Source organism: Pithys albifrons, chromosome 1 (genome assembly GCF_047495875.1).
Source record: "Pithys albifrons albifrons isolate INPA30051 chromosome 1, PitAlb_v1, whole genome shotgun sequence".
In the NCBI taxonomy this organism is placed as follows: domain Eukaryota; kingdom Metazoa; phylum Chordata; class Aves; order Passeriformes; family Thamnophilidae; genus Pithys; species Pithys albifrons.
The window spans coordinates 75,800,286-75,822,368 of NC_092458.1; the positions used below are offsets into that span (position 1 = coordinate 75,800,286).

At 40.7% G+C, this 22,083-nt stretch overlaps 1 long non-coding RNA gene across 2 annotated transcripts in view; it reads right to left on the reverse strand.

Moving 5' to 3' along the window:
• The window catches only part of LOC139679605 (uncharacterized), a 134,548-nt gene extending 114,345 nt beyond the window's left edge, over window positions 1-20,203 (reverse strand). For both annotated transcript variants that reach the window (XR_011699214.1, XR_011699213.1), the window contains exon 1: window positions 20,063-20,203. This is a non-coding gene — a long non-coding RNA (uncharacterized lncRNA). The remainder of the gene's footprint in view (window positions 1-20,062) is intronic.
• Window positions 20,204-22,083: the final 1,880 nt, after the last annotated feature.

The window sequence follows — 22,083 nt, forward strand, 5'->3', positions numbered from 1 at the left end:
GGAGGGACCCCTCAGTCCTTTTTAATTTCTTTCTCGGAACCGGTTTTGGCTCAAAGGGAATTTGTACAACTCGACTGGTTTAAGAATCCTGAAGGTTTCAGCAGGATAGTCTGGAATGCCAGTCCCTTGAAGGCTTTCAGCCTCCAGGAGTTTCCCCTTGCGTGGTGTCCTGACTCAAGAGGAGAGCCCCTGACCCAAGGGTAGTGCCCTCGACTCAATGGAAGAGTCCCCAACCCAAGGGGGATAGCACCTGATCCAAGGGGAGAGGCCCCTACTGCCGATGCACCACTCCAAGAAGGACCAAATCCATCGGCTCCCCAGATAGGCTCCACTTATTCCCTGGTTTAAACCTGATCTGAAGTCAAACACTGTCACATGAGCCCTCACTGACTGTGGGGCCTTGTCTTCTGCTCCACCACAGCAGAAGTGCTATGATCACTATGAAATATCTATCTTATCTTTGCTTGAGACACAAGTATCTTGGTTGACTTGTTGATTTTTTTCAAGGTTTAGAATTAGTACTTGCAAAGCTGATGGCCCTTGGAAAAGTTGATGCATAGGTGAGCAGTACAGAGCTAAAAGTGACACTTTAGTTGTGGCAAAGGTACTTTAAAATAGGGTGATTTGGCAGCACTTATTTTAAAAAGCCAGTCTTGGCAACTGTGTAATTTTCCCAAGAAATTTGACCACACACACCCCATCATCCCAATCAAATCAGTTTAGTATTTTTTTCGTATTTAAAACATGAACTGTTCAGAGAAGACTTGCTAGTCACATGGAAAGCTGCTTTTCCCAGACAGGAAGGATGCACTGCCCAAATTGCTTCCTGTTGTGTAACCGTATAACCATGAGTAAGAACTGTACTTCGCAAAAGTTCTTTACTATTTGATTTAAATATTGTTTTGTCTTGCACTACTCATTATCTATGCATTTTTATGTTGAAGTACTGGAAGAAAGGTGTGGTCACAATCAAAGTGAACTTGATAAAATTTCTACTGTGACCATTGAGTGAAAATAATTCTGCTGTCCTCACCAAAGCTCTGCTTGACATCTCCCATTCTAGCAAAGCAAATTACCTCTGTCGGTGAACAACATTGGGTCTCCTGGCCCAAGTTTTTTAATTTCCCTTTGTTTTATTTTTAAGTGTGCTCTCTTACTATTATGTCTGTATACAAATCTTCCAGTTGCTTTAAAAATGCATGCAACTCTGGGAAATCCATTTCAGCATTAATGAGAAATGGCACTATCCATTTGTAGGATGTTCAGTGTTGACATGGATACCTTCATGAGTGCAAAGAAAAATGAGGAAGAAAGAGGCAATATCTTCTAAAGGTTTGTCTTCTCTACATCAATTATTCTGAGTTATGAAACACAAGTAGTTCTCTTTTGTAGTGTATCAAGTGAGGAAATCATGCTGCAAAATCACCAGCAACTAACACAAGCCTGGTTTGAGTAAGAAGAGAATTATAGTTTTGATCCCAGATGCTTTAGCTCATGCACATTACTGGCTGAAGTGTCAGCAGCATTTGACCTCAAAGCCGTATCCAGCAAGCCATCTGGATCAAACTCACAGCCCATTTAACATGAGCTAGGAACATTTATCAGGTCAATAAAGCTTTTGAAGTAGCAGGCATCTCAGAGTATGAAGCTTATTATGAAACCAGCATTAGCACTGGAAGATGCCAGCACATGCTAGCCCCATTCCTCATGTGTCACGTGAAGGGAGCTCTCCCTGGGGTGAAAGACATGTCACACGGCACAAATAAGGGTATGGCAGGTAGGATCAATGAACTAGGATCAATGAACAAAAATATGTCTGCACCTGATAAGGTTTATTCACTGTTCAAAATGGAGTCTGCCAGAACAGATCAGTCAGAAGACAAGCCAGATGGCAGATGCTATTGCTCAGAAATGAAAGCCCTTACAGAACCAACCTTGGTTCCACCTTCACTGATAACATGCATTACCGAACAGTAAAAATTTCATGTAGGTCAGACAAGAGCACATCACTGTATTTTTGTCATGTTAGAAAAAAATTATATGGTATTTACATCAGCTTCTTGTCACTTGGAAAAGATAGTCAATACTCAGTCCACTGTAAGAGGAGAATGACATGAGGCTATTTCTGCTCTGCAATAGAGTCCACTGGCACAAAGTTATCCCTTCCAAAGGGAAAAGCATTCTCTTTGAATTGGAGGGGGTAAGATTGCATCAGTTCTGTGCTTGCCTTGTGTGTCTGTGGTGGTTTTATCTGATTTACTCTTTTAAAATGAAGCTGTGCACCATAGCTCCAGTGTCAAGTGTGTTCAGCATTATATAAAACTTCATCACTTGAAACTCTGGCTATGAGGTAGTGCCTTTAGGATGCATATAGAAAAAGAGAAAAAAAACATATAGAGCATGACTTGCTGGTTTGAGTTTAGAAACCATTTTCAAAACATGATGACTCTAACACTAGAAGCCACCATTCTTATATTCACCTAAAAGAGAACCAGCTGAAATGTAGTCATCTCTGTGATATGTATCTAGTCAATTGAATTCTGCAAATGTAAACCCAAGTGAAATCACCAGTCCCTTTAGTGTGTCTCTGACTGTTTACTGCCAGGTGGCTGCTACTTTTCCATGGTTGTTGAATTTGGCCATTGTGATCCATATTTTATCCTTTAAATGAAAGTCAACCGTTCTTCCCAGAAGCTTATAATTCACCTTAAAGGACTACCAGAAATACTTTATCACCTGCTCTGGTGTTAAAACATTTCTTAAAACAATCTGCTAGACAGGAAGAAATGTGATAGGGGAGATGATTCAAGGAACCATCAGAAGACTAAGTGGACTGTGAAGTGCTCTATTATATGGAAATTGTCAACTTAATAGAGTATGTATCCTGTTTCAATTGGCAGCAGGGAGTAATTTAAACAATTAGAAAGATTCCAGTTTGTCAGTACAGTAATCCTACAATTGCATTTATAAATATCATGCTGGAACATTGGGAATTATAATTACTAAAGAAGATTTTTTTGAATGGATCCTTGATTTTTGCTATTGAATACCTGGAAGCACAAATTGGCTTTTTTAGTGGACTAGTGCTCAGGACATTGGATGTTTCAAATGTTTTCCAAATATCCAGGCATTTAGAATTACTCAGATGGCTTTCTGAAACACTAAGCCATGACTATAAGAAACACTTCAAGAATCTTTGTCCTCTTACTTGCTTGCATTTTTACGAGAGGCAGACAGACAGTGGATCTGCCTTTAAAGATGGATGGAGACAGATGGAAGCTCTCCCTGTCCATGTGCTGAGCTGGACACACGCAAGCTAAATGCTACTCAGCAGTTGTATAGCTGTATTAGCACAGCAGTGTCAACACAGCTACATGACTTCTGGAGCAGAACAGATGAGGCACAGCACTGTGCAAACACAGCCAAACAACTTCTCGATGGTGTTTGGTGTAGTCCGGTAAATATGATTGGGTTTTTTGCCATTCCTAGCAAAAGGCCACATGTTTTTTTATTGACCTTACAGCAATGGGTGTCAGGGTTTGTTTGGGCTTGTCCTGGCCTAAGCTGATAATGAGCTTTTTTCATTTAACTGGGGTAGGAGATGTCCAGCAGTCAGGTTTTCTTTTACTTAGCTCTAGTTTATAATGATAACAAGTAGATTTCCTATGGATTAAATTACCTGTGATCCTAGAATAAAATACAGTTTGCAAGAATGCAAACACAAGGTGTACTGGAGGTCCCAGACTACAAACACAAATCCCAGTGGTCTTTGGATTTAACTTCATTTTAGATATTTACAGTGTAGACATCTACATTTGATCTAGTTGTTCTGAGCTCCCATTACAGTCACTTGGGTGAAACGGGTACTTTAAGGACATGAATTGTCCACTCTGTTTTAGATGTCAGCTTTAGGCTGATAGGAATTTCACCCTCAAATAGTTAATTTCCCTCTGTTGACTATAAAAGGGTTCAAGGCAACTAATTTGGAGAGGGACAGTTACCAGGATTTTTACCTTCAAGAATACGATTCCCAGCTTCTGTGTTCATGCCAGTCTGTTCATCCCTATCTTCTTTATTTGGAGATAATTTCAATGAGCAATTACTCATTGGACTGAAATCCCTTAGAAAGCATGGCCTCAGGATTTAATTATAAAACAACACTGTTAGAAGTAAGGATCACTCATTTGAAAGGAATTTGCATTGTACCAATAATAATAACAACAGAACTAATAGACAAAGGCCATAATTGCAAAGGTATTGCTGGAAGAGATAGCTGGGAACTACAGAAAAATCAACTCTTTCCCAGGAAGCAATTCAGCATCTTCCTGAATTAGACTCTTATTAGGAAAATAATATTTAAAGTAGGGGATAAGAATGCTTAACTGCAAGGGCAGGCAAAGTCATAGCTACATGAGCAGAGGGAGAGCTCTGGCAGCAAGCCACACAGGAAACAAGGAAGATTTGATACATCTCATCCCTATTTTACACTAATCATTGCATTATTAGGGCATCTTAAAGGTCAGGACTACCCTGAGCTTGGGGCTTCCCAGTAGAGAGCTCTTTCCTGATCCCCCAGCAGTGTGGCTTCCTCCAGCCTGGGAAAGGAACCAGCACATGTTACCGTGCTGGTCTCTGGAGGAGACAACACTGTTCTGTGCACTTTTATAGCCCCATAAATGACAACAATACTAACAATTTACTGACTTCTGATAAAGACCAGTTTCTTGGGAATTGCAGATACCTCTATTTCTATGGGAAATAAATCTCTCTGGAAGCTTTGCTCCATTGCTTTCTGAGCACATGAAAGTGCTGCTGAAATTCCTAATTGCAAATTAGACTTTTGACAGGGGAAGGCAGAGCAGACGGGTTGATATAGCCTTAAAGTGTTTTTCTCTTCCTGATGGCAGAAGAGTTCATAATCCAGACAAATTAACTGATTGGAACAAACAGCATTAAGGCAGCTCTGTGCAATGTTGTGGCTGGCAGCTGGTGGCCAGACACCAGAACATACTTAACCAATTAGTGCTGTCCCCTGCACCAGCCAAAATGCACATTTAGAACATCTGAGATATGATCTGGGACATTTTGTGGTCCACATACAGCAGCTTTACCAGGTGGGCCAGAAAAGTGAGATTCTCAGTGGATGAGTTAGCTGGGGCTGTAATAAACCTAAATCTGCTGGAAGTCAGTCTTTGCATATCTTATTGGCTGAACCACTCCAGGTTTAGCTGAGCTTCCTTTTTGTGGCTTTAAAACACTTCAAGGAGATTTTGGAGGTGTTTTGTGATTACTGAAGTCTTTCCATACTTAAAAGCAGAAGGGTTTTCAGAATGTTCTTTTTCTGACACTAACAGTTACACTTACAGAGTCATTATTTTTGGTACTCATACAGTACCTTCCCTCAGCTTTCATACCAAGTTCCAAAAATTAATAAGCTAGAGGTTAATTTTCAATCTCAGCTTCAGTGACTCAGCAGTCTGAAGAAAAGAGTCATTTGTCGGTGTTCTCTGCCTACCGCTTTAGATGCTTAAATCTCTCATATCTGAAAAAGTAACCTGCAGAGACTTGAGAGAGATCTGGGAAGAGTGCACAGATCTCATGATACTTAGTCATGTATCTTTCCCAAAAGACTGTGTTTCATCTTAAGCCTCGATGATGTGAGTGAAACATTTTGTTCTGATATAGCTGGCTTGTGCAGTGTGCACAGTGGAGAATCTGGGGTTCTAAGAGCAGCATTTTCTCTCCCTGATTGTCCATGGCTTGGGAACATGATCCGCCTTGGCTTTCTACCCGCCCTCAAGGAAAAACATAAAGTGGCAATGACATTGTTAAAATTGGTCTGTCTATTCACTGAGCACATTAGTTTAATTTCAGTTTGGAGATTAATGAACCTCATTTTTGATGCACAGACTCATGATTCATTCTGAATGTTTTTGCTGCCTAGATATCCTTGTACTTACCCGGCCAATGTGGCCCTAGCATCCAAACACTTCAGAATTATTAATAAATTATTCTCTTGAAAAGCCATAAGGAAACTCAGATGCATGCCCTTTTCAAAAAGAAATGAAACTAGAATCCTGAAATCCTAATTTCACTGATTCTCAATGCCTTGTACCTGGAACATTTCGCATTTCCTATTAAATCAAAAGCATTCTACTTGATTTTAGTTGTGTATGTTACAGTAAGGTGACTCATGTCCTAGAAATGCCTTTCTCTTGTTTCCATTGACTAGAAGTGGAGCCTGGATTTCTCAGCTCAAAAAAAAAAATCTCTGCAGGGTAGGTGCTTGGATTTAGGTTAAAAAAATACCATTCAAGGAGTGGGAGAAAGGCTGCAGCACTGTGCTACACATACATATGCACTTGTAGAAAGGAGAGAATCAAAAGTGTAAAACATCACAGGTTTCAGCAGAACTTCCAAAAGAAACTCTCCAGAGTATTCTGGACAATTTACATATTGTACTACCTGAAATTAAGGGGGGAAAAGGCTCTGGTAACTTCAGACATCACTGAAATGATCTCCCTTAGGAATTTGGCTTGGCTTTTCAGGAGTGTGAAATCTGTTTTCACTTTCTAAACAAAATATTATGACAAAAATAGAAGTAGAGGCAGAAGAAAGTGAGGTTTGTGAGTTCTGACCTATCCATTTGAATCAGGAGACTGTATTCAACAGGTTTGCTAAAAATATATTCATTAAATCTATTTAGTTTTTTTTTTATTTTGAGTGTTGATCTACAAAGCAAAATATTTGAAGACTGTTTCTTTTCAGCTAACTTTAAAGCAGTAGAAAACAATATGCAATAAATTGCCTCCCAATAACAAAACAGCGTTACCAGTACTTACCAGATATCTGTCTCTGACTAAATTCAAGAGCATCCAATATAATCACAGAATCATTTAGGTTGGAAAAGACCTCTAAGATCAAGTCCAACTGTTAACCCAGCACTGCCATTTTCTCTAAGCTTTGTTTTATCACCAACATACATATAGAACCTTTTCTTGCTGCTCTTGATGTCCCTGGACAGATTTAATTCTGTCAGGGCTTTAACTTTCCTAACCTGATCCCCTGGGTGCTCAGACAATCTCTATATTCCTCACAGGCTACCTGTCCTTGCTGCCATCCTCTTTGGGCTTCCTTTTTGAGTTTGTCCAGAAGCTTCTTGTTCATCCATGCAGTCCTCATGATACTTGTGCATGACTTCCTCTTTGTTGGGATTCATTGCTCCTAAGCTTGGAGGAGATGAGCCTTGAACATTAACAAGCTTTCTTCAGCCCTTTTTCCCTCCCGGGCTTCATCCCAGGCAGAAGCTTGAAGAGGCCAAAGTCTGCTCTCCTGAAGTTCAGGGTACTGAGCTTGCTCTGTACCCTCCTTGCTGCCCTAAGGACCTTGAACTCCACCATTTCATGGTCATTGCATCCACGGTTGCCCTTAAGCTTCACATTCCTTGCCAGCCCCTCAATGTTGGTAAGAACAAGGCCTGGCATATCACCTCTCCTTGTTGGCCAGCTGTCACTTGGAGAACAAAGTAATCATCAATGCATTCCAGGAATCTCCTGGATTGCCTGTGCCCAGCTGTGTTTCCTCTCCACCAGATATTGGGGTGGTTGAAGTCCCCTATGAAGTCCAGGACTTGTGAACGTAAAGCTATTCCTACCTGTCTAAGGCTATTCCTACCTGTCTATACCTGTCTCAGCTTCTTGATCTTCCTGGTCAGGTGGGCTTCAGCAAACTGCCATTATAATGTCACCTGTCCCTTCCCTCCCTTTAATCCTAACCCATAAACTATCAGTTGGCTACTCATTCATCCCCAAAACAGAAATCCATGCAATCCAGCTGGTTATTGACAGAGAAGATGATACACTCTTGTCTCCCCTGCCTGTCCTTCCTAAAGAGCCTTCCATTCCAACAGTTCAGTCATAGGAGCCAACCCACCACTACTCAGTGATGCCAATGAGTTCGCGGCCCTGCAGGTGTGCACAAGTCTCTAACTCCTATGGTTTAATCCCCAAGCTATCTGTGTTTGGAAAGAGCCATTTCAGTCTCTGTGTCCCTGTCCTGCCCCCATGCTCACCCCCTCAAAGCCAACTAGCTAGCTGGAGTGGCTGGAATTCCTTTGAGCTGCTCTTCAGGTGCTTTCCTGCTGACCTGTGATCCCTCTCCAGTCTTTAGACATCTCTTTCTGGCACTGACATCAAACTAGTAGAAGTGGGATGGGCTGAGTTCCCCTTTGCTATCAATATTAGGTTAAAGTCTTCTTCATCAGCTTGGCAAGTCTGTGACCAAAGATGTTCATCCCCTTCTCTGACAGATGGACACCATCAGCCTGCGGCAGATCAGGTTTCTCAAAGCAAGTCCCATGGTAGTATTAGCTAAAGGCCTGCCTGTAGCACTAGTCCTGTAAACACTGGCTGATTCACCAGATTTGACTGGCCCTTTCAAATTCCTTTGACCAAGAGAACTGATGAAAAAACTACCTGTGTTTCAGAGTCCCTTACCAGTGCTCCTAGGGCTCTGTAACTCTTCTTGATATTCCTCAGACTACCCCTGGCTGTGTCACTGGTGCCCACATGAAACAACAGCAGTGGATAATAATCAGTGTCCTGCATGAGGCTTGATAGTCGCTCAGTGATACAAGGCCCCAATAAGCAGCACAGCTCTCTAAAGAGCACTTCAGGTGGGTGCCTTCATACCTCTTGTACCTTCTTGTAGTGAGAGGCCCAAAACTGAACACAGGTTTCAAGGTACAGCCTCACCACTGCAGAGTACAGCAGGCTGATGACTGCCCTGCTCCTGCTGCCACACTATTGTTGATATAGCCTGGGAGGCTGTTGGCCTTCTTGGACACCTGGGCACATTGCTGGCTCATGTTCAACCACCCCAGGTTCTTTTTCACCAGACAGCTTTCCAGCTACTCTGTCCCAAGCCTGTAGTTCAACATGGGATCATTGTGACACAAGTGCTGGACCCAGCACTTGGCCTTGTTGAACCTCATAGAACTGGCCTTGGCTCATCCATCCAGTCTGTCCAGATGCCTCTGCAAAGCCTTCCTGCCCTCCAGCAGATAAGCACTCCTTCCCAACTTGGTGTTATCTGCAAACTGACTGAGAGTGCACTTGATCTCTTCATCCAGATTGTTGGTAAAGATGTTAAACAGGGTGGCTGCAATACTGCGTCTAATAATAGGTTAATTCTATTTCAATTAGCCTCCATTTCACAGAGCAGCCATTTGACTGTGTTGAGTCAGACTGAGGTGGGCATTATCTTACAAACGTAATGAAAACATTTTCTATTATTCCTGAAACTTCTAAGGTCCAAATAATAACTTCAAGTGACTGAGGAGGGACTTTAGCCTATCATGACTCAGTGCTCCAACCATCTAGCTAAGGACCTTCACATTCTGTCCACCTCTAAATCAGGGGGAAGAAGATGCCTCTTGCTTTTTCCCAGCCATCTGCCTTCACATTGTTGTATTCATTACTGTGCTGCTTAAAACCATACGTAAAACTTACTGTTATTCCCTGCATATTGTGTAGCCTTATCAATAACATCTTTTTTCCTTTCCACCTTCCCTCAAGTTTGGCTGACACTGACATCTCATCAGGATTTGAGCATATGAACACCATCAGGGCACTGCTTTGCAGAACTGACGATACGACCTTCCTGTAGGTGTGGTGGTCTTTTATCTGGACTGGGCTTAGAGCACGGTGGCGTTCAGGTTTAGGCAGTACAAAGCCTGTGAATGTCTCAGGAGCTGGTTTCACATAGTGAGTTACCTGCTGTTCTTTTTAGTTCTTTCATATGCAGAGATCAATACTTTTGTAGAGATTATCCTTTTAAATCAATGTCAGCTGACTTATACTCAGATCAGCTTATACAAAGTCTGTGGGAGGAAGGTGTGTAACCAGGGAATTCCATGCTGAAAGTTGGTAATTAGTGTACATCCAGGCTCTGTTAAAGCATTTTGCAGCTTCTTTAGTGCCTTCATATGGCATGACAGTGGATTTACAACATGCTGTGACAGCCCTTTCAGCAGGACAGTGTCATTAATCTTCAGACTACGGAGATCAGCACTGATGTGGTGTTTGGATCCCCTAATCCAGGATCCTGCGCCCAGCAGGACTCTCATAGTGTTGTTCCAGAGTCTTGGAACTTGATCTCAGCCTCGACTCCCTAACACATATTTAATCCTAGTACTTTTCACAGCTCCTCTGCTGGCGTTGTGATGTGGTGACTAAAGCCATAGTCAAGCATTTAAGTACACGATTAAGTTAAACTGCTGAAGAGAATTGTTGACTTCGGGAGGGCTGCTTGTATACTTGGTGTTAAAAATGCACTCAACTGCTTCACAGGCCAGTTAATTATCATTAAATACCTGCAACAAACAGAAACACAGAGATGGCACAACCACAGATGTACTGCAGAATACATCTCCTGGAGCAGTAATAGTAAATCTTGTTTTTAGGTGCACCTTTAAAGCACATACTTCAACATTGAGCCAGAAGGGTATTTGGCTATTATAGAAGATCATGACAGACTCAACATGCAAAACAGGAATACAGTTAAACTGCTTTCAAGATGTGCTTCTTTTCTACAGAATAATTATAAAATAAATAAATAAATTGAAATTAAACAGATACCAATAGGTAATTACAGAATATAAAAGACTTTGTAAAGGGAAGAGACCAGTCATTGCTGGCCCCTCCCCTAATGTGGAAATCAGATTTTGTAACAGTAAAATAAAATAAATAAAATAAATATAAAATAAAAATGTCCTGGTTTATAAGCCAGTCTGCGGGTTTGGTTTGGTGTTTTTTCCTGTGAAATATGGGTAAGAACCCTTCCTGGGGTTCTGTTTGTGGTCCTGAGAACACTCTCCCAGGCCTCCCTGCCGTTCGCGGGGGATGCAGCGGGGGCGAGAGGGTGCCTCAGACCGGCGGATCCCGCAGTGCAGCAGCGCCCCCTGCCGGCCCCGCAGCGCTCTGCCGCCGCGGCTCCCGCCCTCGTCCCGAGTTCCCAAATATTTGTCCCGGAGGGGGGTAAAAGTCCCCAGGTTGACTGGGGCTGAGCCCGGGCCCTGCACTGCTCACAGGCAGTGCCGCAGATCGTGGCAGCCGTGCTTTTCTGTGCATTTGCATCGCTTATTCTCCTTGAAAAGTACCCAGAAAGGACAAGTTTGGCTGACGGTTCCCTCACCCCTGCACTGACACTTGTGATTTCCAGGATGGGTTAAACTGTGCGGAGAGAGGCAGTAAGGGAGACTGAGAGGAGATGTGCAATGCAAGACACTTTGCGTGATTTGCATTTTAGATTCGTGTATTGATTACTGCGCGATCCAGGAGGGGGGAAAAAAAAGATAAAAAAGGCAGTTGGCGCGTCTCTAACTCCTAGAATTTCCAAAAGGATTATCCATTTTAATAATCGAGATCAAAGTAACCTCCTTTGGCCAGTATTAATGAAAACATAGGGTGTACGTTAACTAAAAATCACTTGAGATGCACTGGAATTTGCAGCGAGCAACGGTGCGCGAGTTCCAGGTGCCATCTGCTGGGCACATCCCATGCTGGAAAGCGAAAAGTACGCACATCTCGCCCCGCAGTTTCCCTACTCTTCCTCCCGCAGCAGTTCTCCCACAGTGGTTCAAGCCCAGGAAATCTTTTAAATCCGTTTTGCTTCGGCTTGAGAAGGCAGCGGGGTTTGTGCTGTACTCAAGTGCTTTGCTGAACTGGGGGACAAGGTTGCCCATAACAGTGTGTCAGAGTTTTAATGTAATAATACACTCACAAAGTTCTCTCTAAGGGCTAAAGAGAGGAAGGTGTTTTGCCATTTAAATACAACTCAGAGCACAGGCATGATTCATGTGCGGAAACCCACTCCCAAGCACCTAAAAACCAAAGGTCATATTGAAATAGGATATATTGTGCAGTAAAGCCAAATAATTACTTGGGAGTATTAGAAACAAACAAACAAACAAACAAACAAACAAACAAATGCCATAGCAGAAACACACACAAAAAATAAATACACAACACACACACACCAAAATTAAAAAAACCCTTACAAATCAAAAGAAACCTAAAGGAAACTGTGTTCAGTTCTGGGCCCCTCAGTTCAGAAAGGATATTGAGATGCTGGAGCGAGTCCAGAGAAGAGCAACAAGGCTGGTGAAGGGACTGGAGCACAAGCCCTATGGGGAGAGGCTGAGGGAGCTGGGATTGTTTAGCCTGGAGAAGAGGAGGCTCAGAGGTGACCTCATCACTGTCTAGAACTACCTGAAGGGAAGTTCTAGCCAGGTGGGGGTTGGTCTCTTCTCCCAGGCACTCAGCAATAGGACAAGGGGGCACGGGCTTAAGCTCTGCCAGGGGAAATTTAAGTTGGATATCAGAAAAAAATTCTTTCCAGAGAGAGTAATCAGGCATTGGAATGGGCTGCCCAGAGAGGTGGTGGATTCACCATCCCTAGAGATTTTTGAACGCAGATTGGACGTGGCGCTGAGTGCCATGATCTAGTAAATGGACTGGAGTTGGACCAAGGGTTGGACTCGATGATCTTGGAGGTCGTTTCCAACCCAATCGATTCTATGATTCTATGATTCTATGATTCTATGAAACATTAGTGTATCACAATTTTTGTTCATAGCAAGCATCATGCACTGCAAGTGTATTCTTTCTGTCCACTTCAGGTTTGGGACTGGAATCAGACTGACAGTTTTATCCAGCTTTTCTGACTAACCATCCTTCATGTTTGATGATTTTGAGTCTGTTCTTCAATTACTTTGTTTTAGCATTGCAGCACAACCAGAAAGGATCAATCCATTAAATAAAGTGAGAGTCCTTACCTGGAGATCTCCCAGTACACAGGCTGAATTCAGGGAAGCACGTCCCTTTAGGATAATGTTAGCTTAACTGTTTTTTTGGGTCCTGGGCTAATAAAACTCCAGATTATTCTGCAAATTCAGCAGTCTTTTGTGAGCTACAGTTCTGGCTTTCAGGCCCCTTCTCTGTTTCTTTGATCTGCTACAAAGCAAAGCTACCATGCAGTTTAAATTAATTTATCTTATATTGCATCAGACTAAGAGTACACATATGGTAATTTCCTCTATCTTTCCCCTTCTCCATTTCTCTCTCTCCCTCTCTCTCCCCCATCTCCCAAGACTATAGATTTATAACCAAACAATCAGACTTTGTTGGTTTCTTTTCAGTATTGTTTCATTTTAATAGGACCAGTGGGAATAGGCCTACTTAATGAGAGAAGCTTTGAAACTTTTTGTTTAAATAAATCTTATTCCAAACTGTGAGGAGTAGGCAAAACTGAAAAAAAAAAAAAAAACAACTTAGAAACCTCCTTAAATCTGAACAAAAGGTTAATCAAAATGGTACACTGATGCAAAGAACAAACTATTTATTTGGATAATTTTAAATGTTTAGTTTCTAATAAATTTTAAAATATGTATCAATAACGTAGTTAAAATATTTTTAAATACAAAACAGGGCTTTCTCAATTTTGAAAATATTAATATATTCATAATTTTTAAAAATCCTCTGAGCATCTTTAAGTTAAGGGGGTAATTTCAACTAACCCATTTCTATGACAAATTTTGTACTCACTTTCTTGATAAACCACTTTATTAAATAGTTCCTAAACCACTACAGTTCTTTAGTAACTACTGTTTTTCCATCAAATGAGAATAAAAGAGCAAACCTAGCAAGAAAGCAATTTCCTGAGAACATGCTGGATAAATCCAGAAATCCAGCTCTGTCTCAAAATATAATCAGTGTTACATAATCTACAATCAGTGCACCAGAAAAAGATAAATCAGCACCTGTCAACTAATGAGGAAGAGTTATCATTACATTACCCCACAGTAACAGTTCTTTCTCCTTTCCTCAAAAATCCATTTTTAAAAACCTGCCTTAAATGCCTATTTTAAAAGACTGCTGTTATAAAATATGTAACTTCCCATGCTAAAAAAAATCCCTTCAAATTCTTTGTCTAGAAGCACATTCTACCAAGAAAGCAATAAAACTGTATACATTGTGAAAGATAAAAGTACTTTATGTTGGCAGTTAAGAAAAGGGCTTGTTCTGGGTCAGTTATTCTCTATTGACACAGCAGAAGCAGCCTAAGCCAAGACCTGCCAGATGTTTCTAAACCACTGTCACAGGAGAGGAGAACATAGTTCCAGACTTTGACATTCACAGGAGATCTGGCCCCAGTCAGACTGGGTTGGGTGTTTACTGCAACAGGACCTATCTATTTTCCACTTTCCTTTTGAGTCAAGAAGCTCTGTCCCTCATCTTCAACCACACAACCCTAATCATAGACAAATTTACAAGGGAAGCAATTTTATATTCTTCCTTATCATTCTCCATGACTTCTCCTCTGTTTCCCCCTCCACTGCTTCCTTTTGCACTTTGGTTTAGGTGTACAAGTAAGCCTTGCACCCACAGTGGGCTAGAAAACCTGCAGCCCACAGCAATCTTACTATTGATGTATCACTATGAAATATTTGTCCTTCCTACTCCACCAACACCATTCATTGGTCACCAAGATCCTACTGCTCTCCCAGTCTCATCACTATGTACAGAATCCCCAGATTACCAGTTCCTGTGTCTGGAGGGTTACCATGCCACAATTTCTGTGATTCTGTTCCATTTGCTCTCACACTGGATGAGAAGTTTTGTTTCACCCCAAAATATCTAGAAAGACCAATAGAAGTATTAAAGAAGCATTAAAACATAAAACTTTTACTGAAATTAATTACATTAAAGTACCTACATAGAACTCGGGGCCAGATACACAGCGACTTCAGTGGGAAATGAAGTCCCTAAATCTGTCGGTTTAATGTCTAGACCTTAGCCTTTAATTTTTCAGAAGTTAAAACCAGTGAATGTAGAGTTTTTTGAAACACTGTTGAGCTGTTTCAAAATGGATTCCAGGGATTTGTATCTCTGGAATTAATAACATGTTAGGAAAGATATTATGAACGTAGATACCAGATATGTCTGTTACATTTGCTCCCAAACTTGTGACCATAAAACCTGAGAGATGGGAAGAACAGAAGTGTTATAGGTTTGGAAACCACTAGCTCTGGGGTTATACAATATCAAGGGTGTGGGAAATGTGTGGTCACATACAGAACTCATAAACCTACATGTCACAAAGTTTCCTTCATGACCTACCCAACTGTAAGAAGCAGGAACAAAAGCAAATCAAGTCCCATGAACGAACACCACCTAAATGAATGTTGGCACAATATCCAGTAACAGAATCCACTGCAGACTTATAGGAGGGTGCTCTGAAGAGTTTTGCTGTTTGCTTAAATACAGCTTTGACTACAACAGTGATGTCAGTTTTGACTAAGCAAAATACCCCAGGGGCCTAAAGAAGAGCAGAAACTACAGCCAGAGTGTAAATCTCTCCACCTGTGGGAAACATTATCAACACTAATCATTTAGTCATGTTCAAGTGGAGTAAATGGTGAGCCTGAGTTTACCTGAAGACATACATGAAACAAGCTTGTTTTGCCAGAAATTTTCTTGATAAACAGACTCCTGTCTGTGTTAAGGTTTTAGGAGCTTCTCTCAACTTCTTTTACTTTCTCTAGCTCCCCAGCTAAAATGCTGAGATAACTGCCCACGTTTCCTACTTACCTGGCACTGTCAAAGGGAAAAGAGAATGATTTAATAACTTAAGGCTACAGAAATGTTTTCAGCCAAAACAACAATCAAATTCCAAAGTTCTCTGAGATTTGATTCATGGTGTTTACAAAACTGTGGTTCTGTGACCTCTGCTTGTCATTGCAATCATAAATAACTGGCTGTGTCCCTCTTTTAGTTTCCTGTTATCCACCATCTGTCTCTTACTTTGTACTTAAATCATACATTCTAAGGAACAGATACCATATTTTCACAGTAATCAACAGCATAGCACTATGTTTGAACTGTTAGGTGCTTTTCTAATACAAGCAATGACTACTCAGAACAGCAACAGAACTTGAAACTGAAATACCCCTTTTCTGCCTCTCCTGAGAGCAGTTAACATCAAGTCACTGGGGTTTGAATTATACAAGTGCAGGGGTAAAACAGAGACCCAGCAACCATACAATTAGATTCTAATGTTCTGTGCTTTTCTGTTGACTAACAATAGTAAGCACTTTGTAAATGTGATGCCTGGAATTTAACATGTAATTTAACCACCATTTTACCAACTTCAAGTGTGAGGTACTTGAGCTCAATGGAGCCAAAAAAATGAATACTGTAAGAAAAGTGCAATATCAAAATACATTATGCACTACTATTAAAGGAGGCCTCTTATGTGAAGCAAAAATCCATATCATTGCATATCATTACATTCAAATATAAGAAATTCCTAAGTGTATGGTATAAGCAATAATAGAAATCCTAAGGAAATTTTTCATTGTGACCAATTTTGCTCACAGTTGGTTATATAACTTGTAAGACAGCAAAAGAGATTTTGCTTCAGAGAGAAAGAAGTTGTTTAAATATTTTATGGGAATTTATAAAAAGTGGTAACCAGATTTTTTTATTAATAAGCCTAATTACACACAAAAAAAAAAGTGGAGGGGGAAACGCAAAAGCCTTTTTAACAAATGAAAATTACAGTCAGCACTAGTTTTAAAGTTAAGCTACTGGCAAACATCCATATCTAATAAAAGCAATTTTACCAACACTCCCCACCAGGAACTTTCTTTCCCTCCCACAATATCCCTTTGTGCTTAAAAAGTAGCTATGACAATTCTTAAGCATGTCGTGTAGCTAAAATACAAGACACCAGTTCATGAACTATGTACCCCTAGATCTAAATGGGAAAATATGTCACATATGCTTAGTTAGATAACATCAGAAACAGAAAAGTCATGGGAAAGGAACTGACAAACTACATAGCCTAAGAAATCTAAGATAAAAATCTAGCCCAGACCTCTAAGGGCACAGGTCTTTGAGGCCTTCCACATGACCAAATTATTTGCATCATTTGCAGTGTTCAGGGGCAATTCAGCCTGTGACTCCTTACTTAGTAAATAGCTTTTATTTTTTTAGGGCTATCTCACCTTGCTGAAAACGCTGCTATTCTGCACTAAGTGCTGTTTGGAAGTGTGGGGAAGCATGGTAGAAGCCTGAATATTTCTGATCCCTATAGCCTCAAAGGAAGTGGATTACCTCAGCAGCTGAGATCCCGTACTGACCCCTACCTACAAGTCTCTGGTTTTGATAATTTCAAGGCAGAATTTCAACACAGAAGGTTTTTGTAACACTCTTTCATTTGGCTTTTCCTTTTGGCTTACCAGAGACCACATCCCAACCTCAATACCATGTAGTTGGGCTCATGTGAACTCAAAGGCTATTTCTGGAGGGAACAAGCATACAATAGAGGGGATGAGAAACTTTAAATACAGAGTTACGGTAAGGGAAAACTACACAGCACCATCTGGTCTCTGCAAAGATCACACCTATACAAAGGACATTGAGTGAACATATTCTGTTAAGAAAACAGTAAGTTATTGTGCCTATAAAGAACTTGTGCTTAAGACCACATATTTGATTATTTTACTGGGTACCAGCATCTGTGTCTGTCTTGTCTACAGTTTGCTTTTGGGTACTTTTGAGACATATTACATATTTAATACTGTTCTTTTGCATATATATCCCCAATTACACTGAAAGATTCCCAGATTTTAATGCTGAAAAATAAACCCTCTGAAGTCAGTATTGCTATACAACAGGCTACATCTTGAATGAGAGGTAAGCACATACAAAAGAATATAAGGGGAGGCAGATGTGCAAATTTCAGAGTAATAAAAAAATTAATAATTTCAGAGATGAATATTTAAATTGAAAATACATCTTCTATTTTAATTATTGTAACAATGAAATAACTCTTCATGTGATGTACTTTTTTCATATAGTCCAAATGTGTAGATCTAAAATAAAGGTTACATTTTAAAATATGTATCTGTTTCAAAGAAGACCCAGGCAAACCACCTTTCTCTTTTTCTCTTACACATATCTTCACATGGGGAGAGGCTGAGGGAGCTGGGGTTGTTTAGCCTGGAGAAGAGGAGGCTCAGAGGTGACCTCATCACTGTCTAGAACTACCCGAAGGGAAGTTCTAGCCAGGTGGGGGTTGGTCTCTTCTCCCAGGCACTCAGCAATAGGACAAGGGGGCATGGGCTCAAGCTCTGCCAGGGGAAATTTAAGTTGGAGATCAGAAAAAAATTCTTTCCAGAGAGAGGAATCAGGCATTGGAATGGGCTGCCCAGAGAGGTGGCGGATTCACCATCCCTAGAGATTTTTGAACGCAGATTGGACGTGGCACTGAGTGCCATGATCTAGTAAAGGGACTGGAGTTGGACCAAGGGTTGGACTCGATGATCTTGGAGGTCTTTTCCAACCCAATCGATTCTATGCCTCTATTCTATGATTCTATGATTCATATATATAAGGCAAGGAAACACACTAAAGAAGGCTTTTAGTAGCTGTTGATCAAGCCAGGCCAAAAATGAAGGCTAATAAAGCTGAAAGGCTTTGCAGGTATAGAGACTCCGGTATATCGTCATGGTAAGAAGTTAGTGCAGATGCACTTAACAGGCAGATAAACATTTGATACTTCCTTCTAAGCATCCCTTGTTTCTGCCATCTCAGATCAAATATATTAGAATACCTAAGCACAGTTTTATGTGTGGAACTCATCACTCTTGGCAATTTTAACAGCACAGCTATTCTGGTCACACATCATGACTCATCACATTCCTCCTGGCAAAAGATTGTACTCCAGCTAGAGAACTGCTACCAAGGGCTTTCATGTGGTTTGTGACAAAGAGAAAAGAAACCACCCAAAAGCTAAAAATAAGTTCTTCAAGGATCATCAAAATGAAGGTGGAAAAACTCCGAAAGTAGGATAAAATACCACTCCCCTCAATGCACAAAAATTCTGACCTACATTACACAGTTCTTGTGGATGCTAGCAAAGCTATGCCTTGAATTACTCTTGCTCAAAACTCAGCACATCAATATGGTCCAGTTATGGCCAATGATATCTAAACCTAGACATCAAACAGAACCTTTCCAGGATTGTGTAGAATACCTTAACCTTATACCAGCACCAGATAAACATCAAATCTTATTTACTCCTCAGCCTCCTACTTAACACAGAAGGATGCAATCCTTACTCTATTTGACTTCAGAAGACCAAGATACTTCTGATATCTTATGGTAATGGAAATAGAATACACTGAGTTTTACTGAAGTGGAACTGGATCAAAATACAGGTGATCTTCAAATAGTGATAATGAACCTTAACTACATTCAGCCTTGGACCATCCTACTATTAGACTACACACTTCAGGCACTGAAGATAAAAGATTTTAACCTCACACACAAGTGGCAAAGTAAACCACACATTTTATCAATTACTAGGACTTTCAAATATCAGGGATGACAAGAAATCCCAAAGGCACTACTGACAACATAAGCAAGTCATCTAGCAATCATGATCCACCCTACAAGACACAGAAAGAAAACTTTTGTATATGGAACATGATTTCAGAATCTCTTGAGACAGAAAGTTCTCAGTGTTTCAAAAAGAGATTAAATGTTAACTCCGTTGGTCTCTTTTGTCTGAAACTCACTCTTTCTGTGAAAGTCAACACTACACAGAGAGACAGAATCAGGATTAAGGATCACACAAACCCCACTTAATTCCTTAAAAAGTTTCTGTGCAGAAATTAATTCCAGTCTCTGAGAAAAATTGTACTATTAACAGAAGGGGGTGAGGAGAGGAAGGTGTTTAGAATTACTACTATTAATAGTAACATTAGAATTACTATTAGAATAAATTACTAGTGTATTTAGAATTACACTATGCTCTAGAAAACTTTTTAATATTTTTGAAATATTTTTCTTTTAAATAGAGATATATGTTCCTTAAAATAGGCATTGAAATAGACTCTTAAAGCAGTTTCTACTAAGAAATTATAACTATTAAGGTCAACTTTCTGTTGCTGCTGACTACAGAACAATAGCAAAAATAATGATAAAAATCATACCAAAGTCAGCCAGCATCAACCAGGGCTTCTGGCCAGGCTTATCATTTGCAGGGATTCTCCATAAAATTAAGGAAATGATCTTCCATTGCTGAGGAATCATCATCATGGTTACGCTTCACGAACAAAGTTTTGGTCGGGGCTCTCCCCACGTGGGTGTGCCCTTCCAGCCTGCGCAGTGGATTTTTTAGGTGAGGCACAGCGTGCGCAGAACTGGCCCCACCGTTTAAGTCCAAAGGTCTATCTGCCATGGCCGAGCGAGCTTGGACAGTGACAGTGAAGTCCTCGGGACTGTCATAGCCCCCAGTATTCCCAGGAGGTCTTCCATCCAAGTACTAAGCAGGCCTGACCCTGATGAGCTTCCCAGATCTGACGGGATCGGGTGTCAGGATGGCATTTAATTCCCTTAGCTGAGGAACAGGCGGCAGAGAAATGCAAGATAACAAGTCCCCTGTAATATTCTCTTCATATACCATGTAGGTGGTTGAGATCAACAAAGACACAAAGAAAGAATAAGAGAAAGAACAAAATTAAAAGAAGATAACACTGTATTCAATTTGTACACTTTAGGCACAGTCTTACTTGGGGGCTGCCCTATGAGTTCTAGCAGCTCTTTCTGGGGATGTAACTTATTGTGTGGTGAATTTACATCTCTGCTTAATGCAAGACATAAATGGTCTGAGCAGTGTGGTGTAGGGCTGGGAGTCCCTGGTGATGTAAGCTGGTGACCAGTAAAAAGTTCCTTCTAAGGAACTGCGAAGCTGAAAATTTATTGCAAAAGCAATAAAGCTCATTGTCATAGGTTCTGTTGGTTAAACATCCTATTGTCAAACTCAGAGGTGATTTGCCATTTCTGCTCTAAGAAGCTATTGAGCTATTGCAATCTGTCAGAGAGCAAAAGCCACTTTGGTGGCTGTGCCAGTTCCAGATAGTCCTAACTTCCTCGTAAGTTTAAAAAGCAGAAAGAGCTTTTTGCGTTGTTTTGTTTGTTGGGGTTTTTTTTCTTTTTTCCAGCTGGGGTAAATCCAGCATTACTATTTGGGCATGAGCCAGCCTAATGCTCAGTATGCCTGGGAGTCATAGAGTGTTTGCAAATGCTGCACTGCTGCAGGAAACAGTCCCTGGGAACTGTGGGCTCTGAGCTTCCCACTGCTTACCTTGGGGAAAGGAGAATACCCCAAGCAGGAAGAGTCTGTTTTATGGAAGGAATGTTCATATAATCCTGTACATCACTGAATCCCAGAACTCAAGAGAAACTGCAGTGTGAACATAGCAACAACCACACAACTAACAGACCACTTGGAAAGCAGCATAGCAAATACTCAGCAGCTAAAACAGAAAGCAACAGGAGGGGCTAGCGGGAGCTGCCACTTAAAATAAAATTTCCAACATGTTCATGTCTCTGTTATCTAAAATCACTGGGGACTGAGATACCCCAGTAAAACAGAAATATGAGTACTGAGGAGATGCTATCCCCATTACATGACATAGTGATTGCACAAGCTCCATAAAAAGGTTTTGGTACATATGAAAATCAACTGAGTTTATTTTTTATGTGACAAATGAGTTTGCTTAATGTGTAGGTAAGAAATTAGACAGGAGCTTTGAAGAAAATTGGTCTGTTTGGAAAACTCATGTCTCTTGACTGGAAGTCTGCTACTGAAATTTAAGGACATGACACACACAGACTCCCCTGGGACCGGCACTCATCTGAAAAATCATCAAAAATAATCAGGATATAAAATCTTTCAGCACTGTGAATAATAAAAAACTTCTTTGTTGTCCTTCAGAAGCTAGTATTCATAACTGAAACTCTTCACGTCATTCAAGAAAAAAAATGTATTTACTAGATATTTTCTTCAGTTACATACAATATTTTCACTGTAGGTACCTTATTTCCGTCTCCTGTACTACAGGAGTAAAACTACAAGGTTTCCTTCACTCCTTTGTCACAAGGTGGCGACGTCGGAAGCAAGAAGCGCGATGAAGACGGGGCAGAGCAGCACACTGAAATGTTAACTTCC